Raw genomic sequence first — 16,562 nt, forward strand, 5'->3', positions numbered from 1 at the left:
GTGAGTACAACAAGGTGAGTATACACACACACACACACACATACACGAACACACACACACACACACACACACACACACAGGGTTGTGTGTGTCACCTAATCATCAACCTTTCACCTAACCAAACCTGAACACCGTCACCTAAAACCTAACTTAACCTGTAACCCAAACTAACCTAAAACTGCATAATGGAGTTTACTCACACATACCAGCCAATTCTCCATTAATGATAGTGCTTATAGCAACTATTTACTCAAACCAACAACAAATGGAGTATTTCTCCAAAATGGAAATGTTGGGATGCTATTGATCTCGCTCAAATTGCATATAAATGCCACCAACCTACCGGTAATTAAAGAACCTAAGCAAATCTCTTCAAAGCATAAATGGCCTTAGCATAAATTCAAATAATTTAAAAGTAAAAATAAACTAAAATGGGCAAATTTTAGTTCTTGGATATGCTCTCTTAGGCTTCATTTAGTCAACACATGTAAAATCACTGAGTCGTGAAACAAGCAGTTTATATATACATATGTTAGGTTTATAACAACAAGGTCCAACTAGTGACTAACCCTCACTCACTCACCAGGATGTAAGTAACTCACTATTTACTTCTAGGTGAATAGCAGCATTGGGTGAAAGGAAACGCTACCAACAATTACAACCCTGTCCGACCAGGATTCGAACCCCTGAATCCCCGATTGTGAGACGAGAAGGAACTTAAAAGGAAAAGGAAGAATAAACCATTCATTTATGTGTACTCACCTATGTGTGAGTACACACACATAGATCCCATTCATGCTTTAATGCTAATAATTTAATAATTTAATAATTTAATTAAATTTTATAATTTAATGCACATTAATGCTCGATCCAGCAGGATAAAAAGGTTTAAAAAAGGGTGGTTATATTAGTTAGGTTAGTTTAGGTTGGTTGGCCTATGCTGACCTAACAACAGAAAATAATCCTCCCTCCCTCCTTCCCTCCCTAGATTTAAACTCATTTAAATTAAGACTTAAATCCTAACTTTAACTAGATGTTAATCCAATTAAATTGAGTTAAATTAATTTAAATTGATTTAATTGTAATTAATAAAATTGATAATTGAAATTTAATTATACCCTCCCTCTCTTCCTCCCTCCCTTCCGTCGCCCCTGTTACCTGTGACACGAACCTATCCGATCCGATCCGATCCGATCCGAGGGATTTCCGTGTATATTATGTATGTCCGTGTATCTTATCTTATGGGATTTCGTAACCTGTTTATGTTTATGTTTATAGTTATCCATGGGGTTCTGGGTCCAGGAAGCTATTTGTGTCCCCTCAAACTGCCTCCCTTATCACCTCCCCCACCCACCTAGGTTCGAATCAAGTATCACACGGATTCACGGATCACACGGAAATGTATCCGTGTGATCAACCCGTGTGACTATCTATGCTTGTCTGTGATACACGGACATGTATCCAAGGATACACGGACACGTGTATCCATGGAGTTCTGGGTCCAGGAAGCCATTTGTGTCGACCCAAATTGCCTCCCTTCTCCTCACCTGAAATCCAGGTGAATTGAAAGACCTGCCCGAGGTCAGTGGATCCAGGTATCCGTCCGTGGGCCCCCGGATTTCAACCCTTCCCCACATTCCAAGGGATCAGTCAATCAATCTTCGGCTATCCAGAGAATCTATCGAAACTGATGCTCCTACAGGAGAGGACATCACAGAAATCTATCTGTGCCCTGTAGTTGCATCCGTTGCGACAGGCTCGAACGCAGGTCTATCCGGATTAAGAACATGTTCTATCCGACTAGGCCACGCTGGAGTTGCCTTCTGAATAAAATTTGGCACCTGTATTTATACCTCAGAGCAAGCAGGGTTAGTTAGTGTCTATTTATAAACAATTGCAATGATTGACATGTGAAATTGTGAGTTTGTGATGACAGTTAGAAATAAATGGCAGCGTTATTCGATGAGGTTGCAGTCCAGTGAAGCAGTGTCATGAATGAATGAATATAGGAGAATTTAGGCTAGCTTACTGACATATGAACGTTTAAACGTTTGTATTAATTAATATTTTGTGTTGTATGTCCAAATGAGGCGAACGTTTTGGCTGAGTAGGTATAGCGTTATCGGCGCCATTTTCTCTGTTTGACGGGGAGGGGGGGGGTAACACTGGGGGTGAAATGGGGGTAGGGATATGGCGGCCACCGTTGTGGGGAGGTTGTTGGTAGGGCGGGGTCCAGAGGAGCTACCGTGGGTCATCCTGGGTTGGTGGGGGGGGGGGAAGGGAGGGAGGGTTGGCAGTTTGGTATTAAAACATAATTTTTTGAGATAGGTTATGTACGGTGAGGTGTTTAGGAAGGAATAAGAAAAGTATTTGTGACTGAGTTGAGTATATTAGTTACTGTGATTCATGTTAAAACGAATGTAGGTGCTGGAAATGTTTAAAGATTTTTTAATGACTTCATTTGTTTAATATTGAATGAATTAACGGTAAGTGAGCACTGGAGATTGATATTCAACAGCATATTGAGTGGGTAAGTTTTAGCAGGCAGGCAGGCAGGCAGAAAGAAAATGGAATGACAAATGGTTACAGACATTTTCTTCACAGATGGTAACACACACGCAAACACACACACACACACACACACACACACACACACACACACACACACACACACACACACACACACACACACACACACACACACACACACACACACACACACACACACACACACACACACACACTCACACACTCACACACACACACACACACACACACACACACACACACACACACACACACACACACACACACACACACACACACACACACACACACACACACACACACACACACACACACACACACACACACACACACACACACACACACACACACACACACACACACACACACACACACACACACACACACACACACACACACATGGAGATGGAAGAAGTACTAAGGAGTGCTAGAAAATTACAAAGTGATGAGGATGGGAAAGTGTGGTTGTTACGACGAGATCTTTCAAAAGAAGATAGAGAGAAGCTGAAACTGAACCTCGCCGAGTCAAAATGTTTAAATGAAAGCATGAATGAAGAAGAAATCAATTCTTTTTTCTACAAAGTGATAGGGGTAGGCAGACCAGTAAAGTGGTACATAAAGGCAAACCAACAAAATCATTAGAGAGAGGAGGAGTGAAAAGTAAGAAGAGGGGGAACAAGTTCCTGAAGATTGCATACACCAACATAGATGGAGTAAGATCGAAGATACTGGAGTTAAGTGATGTAATACAGCTGCAGACACCAGACATTGTTGCACTCACGGAGACAAAACTTGAAGATGTTATTTTAATTGAAGTCATATTCCAGAAGGGCTACTCAATTTGGAGACGGGAGAGAAAAATTAGGAAAGGCGGTGGCGTTGCTGTGCTGGTGAAAGAACACCTAAAGGTGAACGAAATAATGACTGCCAATCGAAAAGAAGTTGACATAATAGCGCTAGAGATCTGCCATGAGGATGATAAACTAATGATCATAAATGCATACAGTCCACCGCTAAGCAGCACATGGTCAAAGGAGGAGCTAGATAGTAAACGAGGTCTTATAACAATAATGAGAAAATGTGACCTATCTCAGTTCGCAGTAATTGACGTATTTTGGTATAAAAGTCGTAATATCAAACTGCGAATACGAGCAGTGAGCCAGAATTTTGCTCCAAAATATGGCTCAAGCGTCGAATTTGGGATGTTTGGGATATTTTGAAAGCTGCAGGGAGGGTTTGGGCAAAATGTGATCCATTGCCGCTTTCAGTAATTGGCATATTTTGGGTAAAAAAGTCGTAATTTCAAACTGCGAATACGTGCAGAGAGCCAGAATTTGGCTCCAAAATATGGCTCAAGCGTCGAATTTGGGATGTTTGGGATATTTTGAAAACTGCAGGGAGGGTTTATTCAGAATGTGATCCATCGATGCTTTCAGTAGTTGGCATATTTTCGGTATAAAAAGTCCTAATTTAAAACTGCGAATACGTGCAGAAAGCCAGAATTTGGCTCCAAAATATGGCTCAAGGGTGGCATTTGGGATGTTTGGGATATTTTGAAAACTGTAGGGGTTTTGGTTAAAATGTGACCCTTCGCCGCTCAAAGTAATTGTCATTATTTCGGCATAAAAATTCAAAATTTCAAACTGCTAATACGTGCAGAGAGCCATAATTTTGCTCCAAAATATGGCTCAAGCGTCGAATTTGGGATGTTTGCGGTTATTTTGAAAACTGCAGGGGGAAGGGGCAAAATGTGACATATCGCAGCTCTCAGTAATTAAATTATTTTCGGTATTAAAGTCGTAATTTCAAACTGCGAATATGTGCAGAGAGCCAGAATTTGGCTCCACAATATTGCTCAAGATTCGAATTTGGGATATTTCGGGTATTTTAAAAACTGCAGGGGGGGTTTGGCCAAAATGTGACCTATCGCTGCTCTCAGTAATTGACATATTCTCGGTATTAAAGTCGTAATTTCAAACAGCAAATATTTGCAGAGAGCCAGAATTTGACTCCAAAATGTGGCTCAAGCGTCCAATTTGGGATGTTTGGGATATTTTGAAAACTGTAGGGAGGGTTTGGGCAAAATGTGATCTATCGCTGCTTTCAGTAATTTGCATATTTTTTGAATAAAATTCGTAATTTAAAACTGCGAATACGTGCAGAGAGCTAGAATTTGGCTCTAAAATAAGGCTCAATCGTCGAATTTGGGATGTTTGGGATATATTGAAAGCTGAAGGGGGTTTTGGTTAAAACGTGACCCTTCGCCGCTCACAGTAATTGGCATTATTTCGGCATAAAAAGTCGAAATTTCAAACTGGTAATGCGTGCAGAGAGCAATAATTTGGCTATAAATTATGGCTCAAGCGTCGAATTTGGGATGTTTGCGATATTTTGAAAACTTAAGGGGGGTGGGGGGTTTGGGCAAAATGTGAACCATCGCCGCTCTAAGTAATTGACATTATTTCGGTAAAAAAGACGTAAATTCAAACTGCGAATATGTACAGACAACCCGAATTTGGCTCCAAAATATGGCTCAAGCGTCGAATTTGGGATGTTTCGGGTATTTTAAAAACTGCAGGGGGGGTTTGGGCAAAATGTGACCTATCGCTGCTCTCAGTAATTGACATATTTTCGGTATTAAAGTCGTAATTTCAAACAGCAGATATTTGCAGAGAGCCAGAATTTGGCTCCAAAATATGGCTCAAGCCTCCAATTTGTGATTTTTGGGATATTTTGAAAATTTCAGGGAGGGTTTGGGCAAAATGTGATCTATCGCTGCTTTCAGTAATTGGCATATTTATATGCCAATTGGCTTTCAGTAATTGGAATCATATTCCAAATTATGGTTCAAGGGTCGAATTTGGGATGTTTGGGATATTTTTAAAACTGCAAGGAGGGTTTGGGCAAATTGTGATCCATCGCTGCTTTCAGTAATTGGCATTATTTCGGTATAAAAAGTCGTAATTTCAAACTGCGAATACGATCAGAAAGAAAAAATTTGGCTCCAAAATATGGGTCAAGGGTCGCATTTGGGATGTTTTGGATATTTTGTAAACTGCAGGGGGGGGGGGGGGTTTGGCCAAAATGTGACCCATCGCCGCTCTCAGTAATTCCCGTACTTTGGTATAAAAAGTCGTAATTTCAAACTGCGAATACTTGCAAAGAGCGAGAATTTGACTCCAAAATATGGCTCAAGCGTCGAATTTGGGATGTTTGTGATATTTTGAAAAATGCAAGGAGGGTTTGCGCTAAATGTGATCTATCGCTGCTTTCAGTACTTGGCATATTTTCGGTATAAAAAGTCGTAATTTCAAACTGCGAACACGTGAAGAAAGCCAGAATTTGGCTCCAAAATATAGCTCAAGCGTCGAATTTGGGACGTTTGGGATATTTTGAAAACTGCAGAGGGGGTTCGTGCCAAATGTGACCCATCGCTGCTTTCAGTAATTAGCATATTTTCAGTATAAAACTTCGTAATTTCAAACTGCGAATACGTGCAGAGAGCAAGAATTTGGCTCCAAATTATAGCTCAAGGGTCGGATTTGGGAAGTTTTGGATCTTTTGAAAACTGCAGGGAGAGTTTGGGCAAAATGTGATCCATCGCTGCTCTCAGTAATTGGCATATTTTCGTTATAAAATGTCGTAATTTCAAACTGCGAACACGTGCAGAGAGCCAGAATTTGGCTTCTAAATATGGTTCAAGCGTCGAATTTGGGATGTTTAGGATATTTTGAAAACTGCAGGGAGGGTTTGGGCAAAATGTGATTCATTGCCGCTTTCAATAATTTGCATTTTTTCGGTATAAAAAGTCGTAGTTTCAAACTGCGATTACATGCAGAGAGCCAGAATTTGGCTCCAAAATAAGGCTCAAGCGTCGAATTTGGGATGTTTGGGATATTTTGAAAACTTAAGGGGGGGGGGGGTAAAATGTGAACCATCGCCGCTCTAAGTAATTTACATATATTCGGTAAAAAAAGACGTAATTTCAAACTGCAAATACGTACAGAGAACCCGAATTTGGCTCCAAAATATGGCTCAAGCGTCGAATTTGGGATGTTTCTGGTATTTTAAAAACTGCAGGGTGGGATTGGGCAAAATGTGACCTATCGCTGCTCTCAGTAATTGACATATTTTCGGTATTAAAGTCGTAATTTCAAACAGCAAATATTTGCAGAGAGCCAGAATTTGGCTCCTAAATATGGCTCAAGCGTCGAATTTGGGATGTTTGGGATATTTTGAAAACTGCAGGGAGGGTTTGGGCAAAATGTGATCCATCGCTGCTTTCAGTAATTGGCTTATATTCGGAATAAAAGTCCTAATTTCAAACTGCGAATACGTGCAGAGAACCAGAATTTGGCTACAATATATGGAATTTTGGATGTTTGGGATATTATGCAATAAAACAGAATTTCACTCCTAATCAATACCTAACTCACTATTTTAACAAGGTACAAATAGTTGATTGAAAATCTTGTATTTAAGGTTAATTTGCAACTATTTACGTGTTTGAATCATATAAGTCGTAAATTTATTGAATTAATGGCAAAAAAAAAAGAAAATTATTGAAAACGCGGAAAAACGGCCAAATATTGTCAAAATCGTTGATGTATGGATGAAATCTTATAAAGGAAACAACGATGAAAAACCTCAAAGTATAGGTAAATTCGATGATTTTATATACAAAGCACAATGCAAGAATACTTGCTTAAAAACGCAATATTATGTGAAACTCTGCTATTTGTAGTCCAAATCACAAATAGAGAGACAAAATGAAGTAGTATCAAACTATTAATAAATTCAAACATTTTTACCTATATTCACTCTACGTGGAAACGTGAAAAAAGTCACTATAATACCAAATTTGAGGAGTTTTACATCAAATCATAGAGCGAGGTTGCGAATTATTTTGATCATTAAAAAGGCATATGGAAACATTGTTTCCAATTCAAATGATAAAAATCAATGAGCTTTCTTTAGAATTACCTAAAATGTTCCTGAATTTCCGTTTATATTACCGAAAGAAGAGGTACTCGTAAAACCGCTTTAATCCGGCAGAAACGTCGAAATATACAATACAAACACAAAATCTCTCCTAATCAATATCTTACTCACTATTTTAACGAGGTACAAATAGTTGATTGAAAATCAAATATTTAAGGGTAATTTGCAATTCATTACGTGTTTGCATCATATTTATCGTAAATTTAATGAATTAATGACAATAAACCGAAAATGTTTGAAAACGTGGAAAAACGACCAAATATGACCTAAATTGTTGATATTTGGATGAAATCTCATAAAGAAAACAACGATGAAAAACCTCAAAATATTGCTAAATTCGATGATTTTATGTACAAGGCACAATGCAAGAAAACTTGCTTAAAAACGCAATATTATGTGAAACTCTGAGATTTGTAGGCCAAATCACAAATAGAGAGACAAGATGAAGTAGTATCTTCAATTGTTTCAGTAAGTTCGAACATTTTTACCTAAAATCACCCTACTTGAAAAACGTGAAAAAAGTCACTATATTACCAAATTTGAGGATTTTTACCTCAAATCATAGAGGTTTTAAAAAAAATCCTAAACATCCCAAATTCGACGCTTGAGTCATATTTTGGAGCCAAATTTGGGCTCTCTGCACGTATTCGCAGTTTGAAATTACGTCTTTTTATACCGAAAATATGCCAATTAATTAGAACGGCGATGGGTCACATTTTGACCAAACCCCCCCCCCCCCCCTCTGCAGTTTTCAAAATATCGCAAACATCCCAAAATCGAAGCTTGAGCCATATTTTGGAGCCAAATTATGGCTCTCTGCACGTATTAGCAGTTTGAAATTACGTCATTTTATACTGAAATAATGCCAATTACTGTGAACAGTGAAGGGTCACATTTTGCCCAAAACCCCCTGCAGTTTTCAAAATATCCCAAACATCCCAAGTTCCTCCCTTGAGCCATGTTTTGGATCCAAATTCTGGCTCTCTGCACGTATTCGCAGTTTTAAATTAGGACTTTTTATACCGGAAATATGCCAATTACTGAGAGCGGCGATGGATCACATTTTGCCCAAACCCTCCCTACATTTTTCACAATATCCCAAACATCCCAAATTCGACCCTCGAACTATATTTTGGAGCCAAATTCGGGCTCTCTGCACGTATTCGCGGTTTGAAATTACGTCATTTTATACCGAAAATATGCCAATTACTGAGACCGGCGAAGAGTCACAAATTGCCTAAACCCCCCACACCAAGAGTGTGTGAAGTGGGCGATTACCCTCGTTGTGTCAACAACTCAATAGTCTCTCCTCTAAGTTACAATACAATGCTGTTTTCTCAAACAGGCCCATGTGCCTTTTAGAGAAAACGGAAATTTAATGGCAAACATTTTCATACTAACCCCAAGTCAATCGAATAAGAATTGGATTTTATATGTTGTTTTTTAGATCTTCCGGCTATTTACGACGCGCGCGCGGAACCCATTGGCCGAGTTGGCCGTATATTTACGGTTTGGTTGCATCAAAGTGTTTCAAAATAGTGTGTATGATATTGATTAGGAGAGATTTTCTGTTGTTATTGCATATTTCGACATTTCAGCCGAATTAAAGCGGTTTTACGAGTACACGAAAATTCAGGAACATTTTAGGTAATTCTAAAGAAAACACATTGATTTTTATCATTTGAATTGGAAACAACGTTTTCATATGCCTTTTTAATGATCAAAATAATACGCAACCTCCCTCTATGAATTTATGTAAAAATCCTTGAATTTGGTATTGTAGTGACTTTTTTCACGTTTTTCATGTAGAGTGATTTTAGGTAAAAATGTCCCAATTTACTAATATTTTGGTAATACTTCATGTTGTCCCACTATATGTGATTTGGCCTACAAATCTCAGAATTTCACATAATATTGCGTTTTTAAGCAAGTTTTCTTGCATTGTGCTTTGTACATAAAATCATCGAGTTTTGCAAAACTTTGAGGTTTTTCACCGTTGACAATGTTGTTTCCAATACAAATGATAAAAACCAATGTGTTTTCATTAGAATTAACTAAAATGTTCCTGATTTTCCGTTTATATTACCGATGGAAGATGTACACGAAAACCGCTCTATTCCGGCTGAAACGTCGATATATGCAATAAAAACCGAACTTCTCCCCTCTTCAAAATCCTACTCAGTATTTTAACGAGAAACAAATGGTTGATTGAAAATGAAGTATTTAAGGTTATTTTCTAATCAATTATGTGTTTGCATCATTTGTATCGTATATTTATTGAATTAATACCCATAGACTGAAAATTCACAAAAACGTGGAAAAACGGCAAAATATTGCCTAATTCGATGATATTTTGTTTAAATCACATAAAGGAAAAGGAGATGATAAACGTCAAAATATTGCTAAATTCGATGATTTTTCGTACGAAACAAAATGCAAGAAAACTTGCTTAAAATGCAATATTTTGCGAAATTCTGAGATTTGAAGGCCAAATCACATATCGTGATACTACATGAAATAGTATCGAAATATTGGTAAAAACGAATATACTTTTGTAAAATCAGACTACATGAAAAAAGTCACTATTTTTCCATATATGAGGATTTTAACTTCAAATCATAGAGCGAGGTTTCCTATTATTTAGATCCAAGAAATGACATATGACAATGTTGTTTCCAATACAAATGATAAAAACCAATGTGTTTTCATTAGAATTAACTAAAATGTTCCTGATTTTCCGTTTATATTACCGATGGAAGATGTACACGAAAACCGTTCTATTCCGGCTGAAACGTCGATATATGCAATAAAAACAGAACTTCTCCCCTTTTCAATATCCTACTCAGTATTTTAAGCCTCTGCATCATTCTCTCCAGCCACTGCATCACTCTCTTGAGCCTCTGAATCACTCTCTTGAGCCTCTGCATCACTCTCTTGTGGCCTCTGCATCACTCTCCTTAGCCTCTGAATAACTCTTTTGAGCCTTTGCATCACTCTCTCGAGCCTCTGCATCACTCTCTTAATCCTCTGCATCACTTTCTTGAGCCTTTGCATCCCTCTCATGAGCCTCTGCATCCCTTTCTTGAGCGTCAGCATCACTCTCTTGAACTATTGAATCCCTCTCATGAGCCTTTGCATCCCTCTCTTGAGCCTCTCTAATGAGCCTCTTGAGACTCTGCATCATCCTCCTAATCCTCTGCATCTCTTTTTTGAACCCCTGCATCACTTTCTTAAGCCTCTGCATCCCTTTCTTGAGCGTCAGCATCACTCTCTTGAACTCCTGAATCCCTCTCATGAGCCTTTGCATCCCTCACTTGAGCCTCTGCATCCCTCTCTTGAGCCCCTGCATCCCTCTCATGAACCTCTGCATCACTCTTTTGAGCCTATGCATCCCTTTCTTAAGCCTCTGCATCACTCTCTTAAGCCTCTGCATCACTCTCGTAAGCCTCTGCATCCCTCTCTTGAGCATCTGCATCACTCTCTTGAGCCTCTGCATCACTCTCTTGAGCTTCTGCAACACTCACTTCAGCCTCTTCTTCACTCTCTTGTGGCCTCTGCATCACTCTCCTTAGCCTCTGAATAACTCTTAAAAGCCTTTGCATCACTCTTTCGAGCCTCTGCACCACTCTCTTGATCCTCTGCATCACTCTCTTCAGCTTCTGCATCACTCTCTTAAGCCTCTGTTTCCCTCTCCTGATCCTCTGCATCACATTCTTGAGCCTCTGCAACCCTCTCTTGATCCTCTGCATCACTCTCTTGAGCCTCTGCATCACTCTCTTTATCGTCTGCATCACTCTCTTGAGCCTCTGCATCACTCTCTTCATCCTCTGCATCACTCTCTTCAGTCTCTGCATCACTCTCTTAAGCCTCTGCATCACTCTCTTGAACCTCTGCATCCCTCTATCAAGCGTCTGCATCATTCTCTTGAGCCTCTGCATCCCTCTCTTGTGCCTCTGCATCCCTCACTTGAGCCTCTGCGTCCCTCTCTTGAGCCTCTGCATCCCCCTCTTGAGCCTCTGCATCCTTCTCTTGAGCCTCTGCCTCCCTCTCTTAAGCCTCTGCATCACTCTCTTAAGCCTCTGCATCACGCTCTTAAGCCTCTGAATCACTCTCTTGAGCCTCTGCATCACTATCGTGAGCCCCTGCATCCCTCTCTTGAGCCTCTGCATCACTCTCTTGAGCCTCTGCATCACCCTCTTAAGCCTCTGGATCCCTCTCCTAAGCCTCAACCTCACTCTCTTAAGCCTCGGCATCACTCTCATAAGCCTCTGAATCACTCTCTTGAACCTTTGCATCCCTCTTTTGAGCCTCTGCATCATTCTCTTGAGCCTCTGCATCCCTCTCGTAAGCCTCTGCATCACTCTCTTGAACATCTGCATCCCTCTATTAAGCGTCTGCATCACTCTCGTGAGCCTCTGCATAACTCTCTTGAGCCTCTGCATCACTTTCTTAAGCCTCTGCATCACTCTCTTCGGCCTCTGCATCACTCTCTTAATTTAAGCCTCTGCTTCCCTCTCTTGATCCTCTGCATCACTCACTTAAGCCTCTGCCTTTCTCTCTTGAGCCTCTGCATCCCTCTCTTAATCCTCTGCATCACTCTCTTGAGCTTCTACATCACTTCTCTTGAGCGTCTACATCCCTCTCTTGAGCCTCTGTATCCTTCTCTTAAGCCTCTGCATCACTCTCTAGAGCCTCTGCATCACTCTCTTCAACCTCTGCATCACTCTCTTAAGCCTCTGCTTCCCTCTATTGCTCCTGTGCATCACTCTCTTGAGCCTCTGCATCATTCTCTTTATCGTCTGCATCACTCTCTCTTGAGCCTCTGCATCACTCTCTTCAGCCTCTGCATCACTCTCTTCAGCCTCTGCATCACTCTCTTAAGCCTCTGCATCCCTCTCTTGATCCTCTGCATCACTCTCTTGAGCATCTGCATCATTCTCTTGAGCCTCTGCATCACTCTCTTCAGCCTCTGCATCACTCTTTTGACCCTCTGCATCACTCTCTTGAGCCTCTGCATCACTCTCTGGAGCCTCTGCATCACTCTCTTGAGCCTCTGCATCACTCTCTTGAGCCTCTGCATAACTCTTTTTAGCCTCTTCATCACTCTCTTGAGCCTCTGCATCTCTCTCATGAGCCTCTGCAACACTCTCTTCAGCCTCTGCATCACTCTCTTAAGCCTTTGCATCACTCTCTTCGGTCTCTGCATCACTCTCTTAAGCCTCTGCTTCCCTCTCTTGATCCTCTGCATCACTCTCTTGAGCCTCTGCATCACTCTCCGGATCCTCTGCATCACTCTCTTGAGCCTCTGGATCCCTCTCTTGAGCCCATGCATCCCACTCTTAAGCCTCTACATCCCTCTCTTGAACCTCTGCATCCCTCTCTTAAGCCTCTGCATCACTCTCTTCAGCCTCTGCATAACTCTCTTGAGTCTCTGCATCACTCTCTTGAGCTTTTGCATCCCTCTCTTGAGCCTCTGCATCCCTCTCTTGAGACTCTGCATCACTCTCTTGAGCCTCTGCATCACTCTCTTAAGCCTCTGCATCCCTCTCTTGAGCCCATGCATCCCTCTCTTAAGCCTCTGCATCACTCTCTTAAGCCTCTGCATCACTCTCGTAAGCCTCTGAATCACTCTCCTGAGCCTCTGCATCCCTCTCTTGAGCCTCTGCATCACTCTCTTCAGCCTCTGCATCCCTCTCTTGAGCCTCTGCATCATTCTCCGAGGCCTCTGCATCACTCTCTTGAGCCTCTGCATCACTCTCTTGAGCCTCTACATCCTCCTCTTGAGCCTCTGCATCACTCACTTGAGCCTCGTCATCCCTCTCCTAAGCCTCTGCATTACTCTCTTAAATTGAGCCTCTGCATCACTCTCTTAAGCCTCTGCATCCCTCTCTTAAGCCTCTGCATCACTCTCTTGAGCCTCTGCATCAATCTCTTGAGCCTCGGCATCACTCTCTTGAGCCTTTGCATCACTCTCTGGAGCCTCTGCATCACTCTCTTGAGCCTCTGCATCACTCTCTTGAGCCTCTGCATCACTCTCTTGAGCCTCTGCATCTCTCTCTTAAGCCTCTGCAACACTCTCTTCAGCCTCTGTATCACTCTCTTAAGCCTCTGCATCCCTATCTTGATCTTCTGCATCACTCTCATCAGCCTCTGCATCACTCTCTTAAGCCTCTGCATCCCTATCTTGATCTTCTGCATCACTCTCATAAGCTTCTGTATCACTCTCTGGAGCCTCTGCAAAACTCTTTTTAGCCTCTTCATCACTCTCTTGAGCCTCTGCAGCTCTCTCATGAGCCTCTGCAACACTCTCTTCAGCCTCTGCATCACTCTCTTAAGCCTTTGCATCACTCTCTTCGGTCTCTGCATCACTCTCTTAAGCCTCTGCTTCCCTCTCTTGATCCTCTGCATCACTCTCTTGAGCCTCTGCATCACTCTCCGGATCCTCTGCATCACTCTCTTGAGCCTCTGGATCCCTCTCTTGAGCCCATGCATCCCACTCTTAAGCCTCTGCATCCCTCTCTTGAACCTCTGCATCCCTCTCTTAAGCCTCTGCATCACTCTCTTCAGCCTCTGCATAACTCTCTTGAGTCTCTGCATCACTCTCTTGAGCTTTTGCATCCCTCTCTTGAGCCTCTGCATCCCTCTCTTGAGACTCTGCATCACTCTCTTGAGCCTCTGCATCACTCTCTTAAGCCTCTGCATCCCTCTCTTGAGCCCATGCATCCCTCTCTTAAGCCTCTGCATCACTCTCTTAAGCCTCTGCATCACTCTCGTAAGCCTCTGAATCACTCTCCTGAGCCTCTGCATCCCTCTCTTGAGCCTCTGCATCACTCTCTTCAGCCTCTGCATCCCTCTCTTGAGCCTCTGCATCATTCTCCGAGGCCTCTGCATCACTCTCTTGAGCCTCTGCATCACTCTCTTGAGCCTCTACATCCTCCTCTTGAGCCTCTGCATCACTCACTTGAGCCTCGTCATCCCTCTCCTAAGCCTCTGCATTACTCTCTTAAATTGAGCCTCTGCATCACTCTCTTAAGCCTCTGCATCCCTCTCTTAAGCCTCTGCATCACTCTCTTGAGCCTCTGCATCAATCTCTTGAGCCTCGGCATCACTCTCTTGAGCCTTTGCATCACTCTCTGGAGCCTCTGCATCACTCTCTTGAGCCTCTGCATCACTCTCTTGAGCCTCTGCATCACTCTCTTGAGCCTCTGCATCTCTCTCTTAAGCCTCTGCAACACTCTCTTCAGCCTCTGTATCACTCTCTTAAGCCTCTGCATCCCTATCTTGATCTTCTGCATCACTCTCATCAGCCTCTGCATCACTCTCTTAAGCCTCTGCATCCCTATCTTGATCTTCTGCATCACTCTCATAAGCTTCTGTATCACTCTCTGGAGCCTCTGCAAAACTCTTTTTAGCCTCTGCATCACTCTCTTGAGCCTCTGCATCTCTCTCTTGAGCCTCTGCAACACTCTCCTCAGCCTCTGCATCACTCTCTTAAGCCTCTGCATCACTCTCTTCGGTCTCTGCATCACTCTCTTAAGCTTCTGCTTCCCTCTCTTGAGCCTCTGCATCACTCTCATCAGCCTCTGCATCCTTCTCTTGAGCCTCTGCTTCATTCTCCAAGGCCTCTGCATCACTCTCTTGAGCCTCTGCATCACTCCCTTGAGCCTCTACATCCTTCTCTTGAGCCTCTGCATCACTCACTTGAGCCTCGTCATCCCTCTCCTAAGCCTCTGCATTACTCTCTTGAGCCTCTGCATCACTCTCTTAAGCCTCTGCATCCCTCTCTTAATCCTCTGCATCACTCTCTTGAGCCTCTGCATCAATCTCCTGAGCCTCGGCATCACTCTCTTGAGCCTCTGCATCACTCTCTGGAGCCTCTGCATCACTCTCTTGAGCCTCTGCATCACTCTCTTGAGTCTCTGCATCACTCTCTTGAGCCTCTGCATCTCTCTCTTAAGCCTTTGCAACACTCTCTTCAGCCTCTGCGTCACTCTCTTAAGCCTCTGCATCCCTATCTTGATCTTCTGCATCACTCTCATCAGCCTCTGCATCACTCTCTTAAGCCTCTGCATTCCTATCTTAATCTTCTGCATCACTCTCATAAGCCTCTGCATCACTCTCTGGAGCCTCTGCAAATTTTTTTTTTAGCCTCTGCATCACTCTCTTGAGCCTCTGCATCTCTCTCTTGAGCCTCTGCAACACTCTCTTCAGCCTCTGCATCACTCTCTTAAGCCTCTGCATCACTCTCTTCGGTCTCTGCATCACTCTCTTAAGCTTCTGCTTCCCTCTCTTGATCCTCTGCATCACTCTCTTAAGCCTGTGCATCATTCCCCTGATCCTCTGCATCACTCTATTGAGCCTGTGCATCCCTCTCTTGAGCCCCTGCATCCCACTCTTAAGCCTCTGCATCCTTCTCTTGAACCTCTGCATCCCTCTCTTTAGCCTCTGCATCACTCTCTTAAGCCTCTGCTTCCCTCTCTTGATCCTCTGCATCACTCTCTTGAGCCTCTGCATCACTCTCTTGAGCCTCTACATCCTTCTCTTGAGCCTCTGCATCACTCTCTTGAGCCTTGTCATCCCTCTCCTAAGCCTCTGCATTACTCTCTTGAGCCTCTGCATCACTCTCTTAAGCCTCTGCATCCCTCTCTTGAGCCACTGCATCACTCTCTTGAGCCTCCGCATCAATCTCTTGAGCCTCGGCATCACTCTCTTGAGCTTCTGCATCACTCTCTGGAGCCTCTGCATCACTCTCTTGAGCCTCTGCATCACTCTCTTGAGCCTCTGCATCATTCTCTTGAGCCTCTGCATCGCTCTCTTAAGCCTCTGCAACACTCTCTTCAGCCTCTGCATCACTCTCTTAAGCCTCTGCATCCCTATCTTGATCTTCTGCATCACTCTCATAAGCCTCTGCATCACTCTCTGGAGCCTCTGCAAAACTCTATTTAGCCTCTGCATCACTCTCTTGAGCCTCTGCATCTCTCTCTTGAGCCTCTGCAACACTCTCTAGAGCCTCT

Source organism: Procambarus clarkii, chromosome 28, assembly GCF_040958095.1.
Source record: "Procambarus clarkii isolate CNS0578487 chromosome 28, FALCON_Pclarkii_2.0, whole genome shotgun sequence".
In the NCBI taxonomy this organism is placed as follows: domain Eukaryota; kingdom Metazoa; phylum Arthropoda; class Malacostraca; order Decapoda; family Cambaridae; genus Procambarus; species Procambarus clarkii.